The following is a 5,875-nucleotide window of genomic DNA, read 5'->3' on the forward strand; positions in this document are numbered from 1 at the left end:
TCGCCGCTGGTGTGCGCGCAATTCGATGTGCTGCGCAGACGATCAGTGGTGCCACGCACCGGAGTGCGAGGGAGCCGGCACCTCCCTCGCACTCGGCCGCTGCCGCGCGCGACTCGCCGCCGCCGGTGTGCGCTTTCCAGAGGAGTGCCGTCATAGCCTTGGTAGACATATGGACGCCGACGCGCGTGCCTTCCCTGTGCAGTCGCCATCTGACACTGCGCTGGAGCCGCTTGATAGCGCCTCTGACTGGCGTTTGCCACTGTGGTATAGCCATGGAGAAGGAGAGTCCAAATGCTGCTCAACGGTGCAGTAGAGCGGAGAAGCTTAACTCATCGGATCCAGAAGTAGTTGCCCGGCAAAATAAATATACATGTGCCACATAATACGTATACCGTGTGTGTGTCATTGGAACAGCTGTAAGCATGATAATCAAGCTATTTGCTCGTCGTTTTGTTCGCGTTATGCGCACAGTTTTCCCGCTTGCCCGTGTCAGCTTAAAATTAAAATGTCTGTCCAACATCGATAATTGCTAGGCTTTGATGTGCCAAACAAGATATTGTTTTGAGACACGCTGCAGGGGGGGTATCAAGAGTCATTGTGACCACATAGGGATCTCCAATGCTTACATATTTAGTGGTTTACGGGTGTTCTTTGTATTTCACCCCCATCGAAGTGCAGCCGCCGTGGTCGGGAATCTCTTCCATGCCCTCAACATAGTAGCAAGTTACCACAAGTGTTATGCTGCCACGGTGGTTTCCTTGATCAACGTCCCCGTGCAAACATACTGCAGACAGGACATACATATGATGCTAGAAAAAATTACGCAGCTACCACTTACTCTGTCTTTGTTTGTTTTGTTTTATTTTGTTTTACTATAGATGAGGGCAGCGTGTTATCGTAGCATTACGATTGATTGATATGTGGGGCTTAACGTCCGAAAACGAGTATATGAATATGCGAGACGCCGTAGAAGAAGGCTCTGGGAATTTCGGCCATCTTCGTCACAGTACGCACTTATCAATGGGGGCACGTCAGCCTGCACTATCTTTAATACAAAATTCAGCACGTAACCAGAAAATCAGGACGAGACAGTCACCATCACGGCACAGCACGGTCCTTTCGATGCCACATGCATAGACACAGTCCGCTTTGCATGACTTCTCTCTGTTCTTTAGTGCAATTTAGTTGAAATTAGCCTTTGGCCAAAATTACTTTTTTAAACCACAGTGCAGTATTACTGGCGCAATGGCTTTTCGGGCAGTTCGTTCCAAAATAAAGCACAACAGTGGCGCACGCGCGTGCTCTCACAGGGGTACACTGTGGCCGGTCGTCTTGATGATGTGTAGGGCTTAATGGCGCAAGGGCCAATTGGTGGCCAAAAGGCGCCATTTCAGTGACTAAATATGTGGACAATGATATGGTGCGTGGCTGTATAGGGGCCTTAAAATTCCTCGCGCTAACGCGGGTAAAAACATAACTAATAAAATTATGGCAATGGCGTGATATGGATTGTAAAATGGGTGACAAAAGGTTTCGATAATAAAAGCATGTGTAAAAATATTTGGCACTAGCACAAATGCCTCGGCCGGTCGTCTTGGTGTGAGCAGCTTAGTTGTGTCGCGACTCTCCACCACGTGCTCTTTTTCGGCGAGCCACCTATCTATCACTGGTCTCCCATAAACTCCGCTGGTAGAGGTACCTATAGAAGAGAGAGGGGAGCGAGCATTGCAGACGCTGCCTTCGTAGGCATTGCGGGGTGAAAGAGGGGGAGTGCAGGCGAAGAGAGAGGGGGGGAGCACGCACGCGTTGCAAGGGTGCTCACGTCGCATACCGTATTGTGCTCGACCATAAGACTCTTTACACGTAAAATAAATATGTAATAGTTTCGACTTCTGCATTGTCGAATTTGGAGCACGCTGCTCAAATAGAAGATCACAACAACTGTGACAGTTGACATTTGTCGTCTGTATACCTGCGCGTTCTTGCCGGGCATGCTTTGTGGTTCAGCGGCGTGCTACAAGTATACCTGCTTGTCGATTTTCGTGGGGTGTTTTAATTTCTTGCCATTGCGTTCATTGCTTGACACTTGTGGTGAAACTGTGAGTTTTGTTGGTAGCAATTCTTTTCCATTATCTTTTACTCCCCTTACCCCGTTCCTCAACGCAAGATAGCCAGCACAACTGGCTAACTTCTCTCTCCTTCCACTTGTTTTTTGCTCCCTTAACTTTTTTTCTTTCAATAAATAAAGACACACGTCAGCAGATTTGCTCTTTTTACCTTCCACGGGAACTTGAACGAAAAGAAACAAAAAGGCTACACAACTCATCAGAACATTTGACTCCCTTGACTGTCCGCATGCATGTGAGCTTATTTGTCCAGTTCCGATTTTTTATGTGCTCGCCCAGTACAGTTCATTCTCGAAATCGCACGTGCATTAAAGAACTGAAAAATTAAACCATGTTTGATAATACGCAAAGGCATAACTTCTTAGACAGAAATTGCTCAGTGCTTTGAAGCGTTTACAATTTTCTAAAGAAAAAAAATTTTAAGGGCTTGACCTTTTTGTTAGAAACAACGTTAATGACAACTAACAGACAATAACGCTGAACGAAGGATAGATGGGGTTATTTTCAGTAGTTATAATACAATTGCAATGAATGTAAACTAGACGAAAAGATGACTTACCCCATGAAGTGTATGGAGGGATGACTGCACCGTGCTTTAAAGCACTTACGATTTTCAAAGAAATAAAGGAAATTTTAGGGGCTCCGATTTTTCTTCATAAAAAAGAATGTTAATGACAACTAAGAGACAATAATGCTGAGGAAAATATAGCGCGTGTTATTTGCAGTACTTATAATACAAATTCGATGAATGTAAAGCAGACGAAAAGATAGCTCACCCGATAAAGTGTGTAGTGAGATGACTGCCACAGTAGCTGCATAGGTATCGCATGTGACGCGTAGTTCGAAGTTTGCAGGTTTCGTCTCTGCTGGCGGCAAGTTATCTTTTCGCTCACTTTACTACCTTTACATTTATAATATAAATCATACAAATAACACACCCTGAACTTTCCTTGACATTACTGTCTGTCATATTTAATATAATGTCTAACAAAGAAGAATAAGCTCTTAAGTTAAGTCTCTCATAATTATATTGTGGTTTTCGGATGTTTAATCCCAGATGCCATTATAATAGTTATTGATGATGTTGTAGCAGACAACAGATCACAGCTTTCACCGAGTGAATTTCAACACTTCCTACAACGAAATGGTGCAACGTTCACTTTTCACGACACCGTATTGTTTCGTCGTTGCGGTGATGATGAAAGCTGCACCAAGACCGGGAAATACGCAACACTATATTTCGATGAACTTGTGCCCTGGAAATGAAAAGTAAAAAACGAAGGTGATTCATGCTGAACACTGACAGCGGCGAACAGAGCATCGGCCATAGCTGATCTGATCTGCCGTGAGGTGCGTCGCCATTCATACAAGCGGCATCGAACATTCGAGCCTTATTCATGGTTCTCACATAAGCTCTCAAACAACTTGAATATTTGCGTCCTTTGCGTTATTTTACCAGACTAATCTGAAGCAATTTTGAAGCTTTATAAATATTGGGGCATGCTCTGCACCAGGCGCTGTTATCAGTATTTTTGGGTAGATTGATTGATTGATATGTGTGGTTATACGTCCCAAAACAACCATATAATATTGAGAGACGCAGTAGTGGAGGGCTCCGGAAATTTCGGCCACCTATGGTTCTTTAACGTGCACCCAAATCTGAGCACACGGGCCTACAATGTTTCCGCCTCCATCGTAAATGCAGCTGCCGCAGCCGGGATTCGATCCCGCGACCTGCGGGTCAGCAGCCGAGTATGTTAGCTACTAGACCACCGTGGTGGGACCAGTTTTACTAGCTAAAGCCTGGACCATCGAAATAAAGCAATAAACCTGATCGGTACTGGCCACCTCTTGAGACGCATATCCCCAGTGCTTGGAGCCGAACGTGGAATTGTAAAGACCAATGTAGTACAGAAAGACATACACATAGCTTAGATGTTTGAACACTGCCGCTCAGGGCTGTAGAGCAGCGAGGCTCCCACGTCGGTACAGCCTTACCACTGCGTGGTGGGCCCTCTCGAAGGTACTGAGTTGATACAAAAGTTCAGAGCTCCTGAGCACAGCGCTCCATTCTTCTTCCATCGTTCGCTCACAACCCTGTAACGAGGGGCAATGCCAGAGCATGTGATCTAACGTACATGCGACGCCGCAATCAAAGCATGTTGGATTAATACCTTCAACGAACTGACTAGAAAGCAATTACACCATCTCCCACTAAACGAAACCACGAACACACTTAAAAAAGTTTTCCGGTGGAACTGCGCAGTTACCTTTAAAATGACTCTTTGCTCCCCGAAAAGACGAAATGTGCGCAAAAAATTGCACACGGCACGGCAAGGAGGGGCACTTTGTTCCTTGTGGAGCGAAGCGCCCATTTTTTAGAGTAACTGAGTAACTGCAAGAATGTTTGCAAGCAACGTGTGCAAACAACTCATCATTGCTTTCACAAGCCTGTTTCCTTCAACACGGTGTCGTAGCATGGTGTGGTGTAGTGGTTAGTGTACGCGTATGCTGACTGAGTGGTTATGAGTTGGTTTCCCATCTGGTTGCTGCAAATTTTACGAAATTTATGTATGATTGTCATGTTTGCACATCGATTGAATATCTAATCAAATGCCTGCACGCACCTCGAAAGGCTGTTTAAGTCAAGCAAACTTGATTTTTCTTTTGCGCTAAATAACTGTTGCTTTTCTTAGGATTAACTGCGAGAGCAGGGTTACTCATTCGTATCCCAAAACGGTGCAATAGGTGTGGCAACTTAGTTACTCCTTTAACGGAGCAGCCACGATATCTCTTTTCCTCTTTTACTTCTTAGGGTGTTGCGTGACCATGGGTTGACCTAAAGTTCCGTTCATTACGGGCACCTTGACCGATGTTAACACGTCCTTGCAAGTGGAGCGCATCATAAATTCAATTCTGTTGCTAGCTGTTACTCGTCCAGAACTCTTGTTGAAGCTCGCCACTCGAGTTTATCGCCATGCTATATGGGAGCACGTTCTTTCGTCGAGTGTCAGCACAATCTCTTTCCCCGACGCCATCACGTGATTTATGAGACAGTGTAGGCGGGAGAGGCCACAGCATCCTAACCAGCTCCTTCTACAGGCCCGAACCCACTAACCTGTGAGTGCGTTCTGGCAGTGCCTGGACCAGCTGTCGCGCATGCGCAGTAAGGCGGGTCATACACACCAGATTGAGCTCGACCATAAGCTTCTTTGCGTGTAAAGGATGTGTATACGACCTGATTTGAAGCATGCGGAGGGCAGATGCCTGTTCTTAACAGAGTTCCACTTGAGGAACGAGCTAGACTATTCTGTGCAATTCGTAATATTTCGACACCTACTTGAAAGTGAGGAGAACGACCCTAAAGAGCGCTTGGTCGGATTCTGAAGAACCCCTAGGCTGCCGAGCATGTTGATTTTGTTGGCACAATCAGGCATGAACGATCTCGTTAAGGTTGTCCATGGAGGTCAGATGTGACCCGAAGTAAACCGGAAACCATATGATGGGTTGATATTAAATATCCTTCTGACCTAAGATTCTAGTTACATGAGCTGATAATGACTCTGACGCAAAGGCTCGGATCGCCACTCGTGAGTCTGTGCGATGTGTTGTCGGAATTGTCAAGGAGAGCGAGTGCTGAGGCTGCCTGTTCAGGTTTTATGGGAGGGGCGTTTCTGGTGGGCGTAGAGTGGATAACTGAACCCGCGTGATGAATTGTAATAACTGAGAAGTTGGCCGATCGACCGTAG

Source organism: Rhipicephalus microplus, chromosome X (genome assembly GCF_043290135.1).
Source record: "Rhipicephalus microplus isolate Deutch F79 chromosome X, USDA_Rmic, whole genome shotgun sequence".
Taxonomy (NCBI): Eukaryota; Metazoa; Arthropoda; class Arachnida; order Ixodida; family Ixodidae; genus Rhipicephalus; species Rhipicephalus microplus.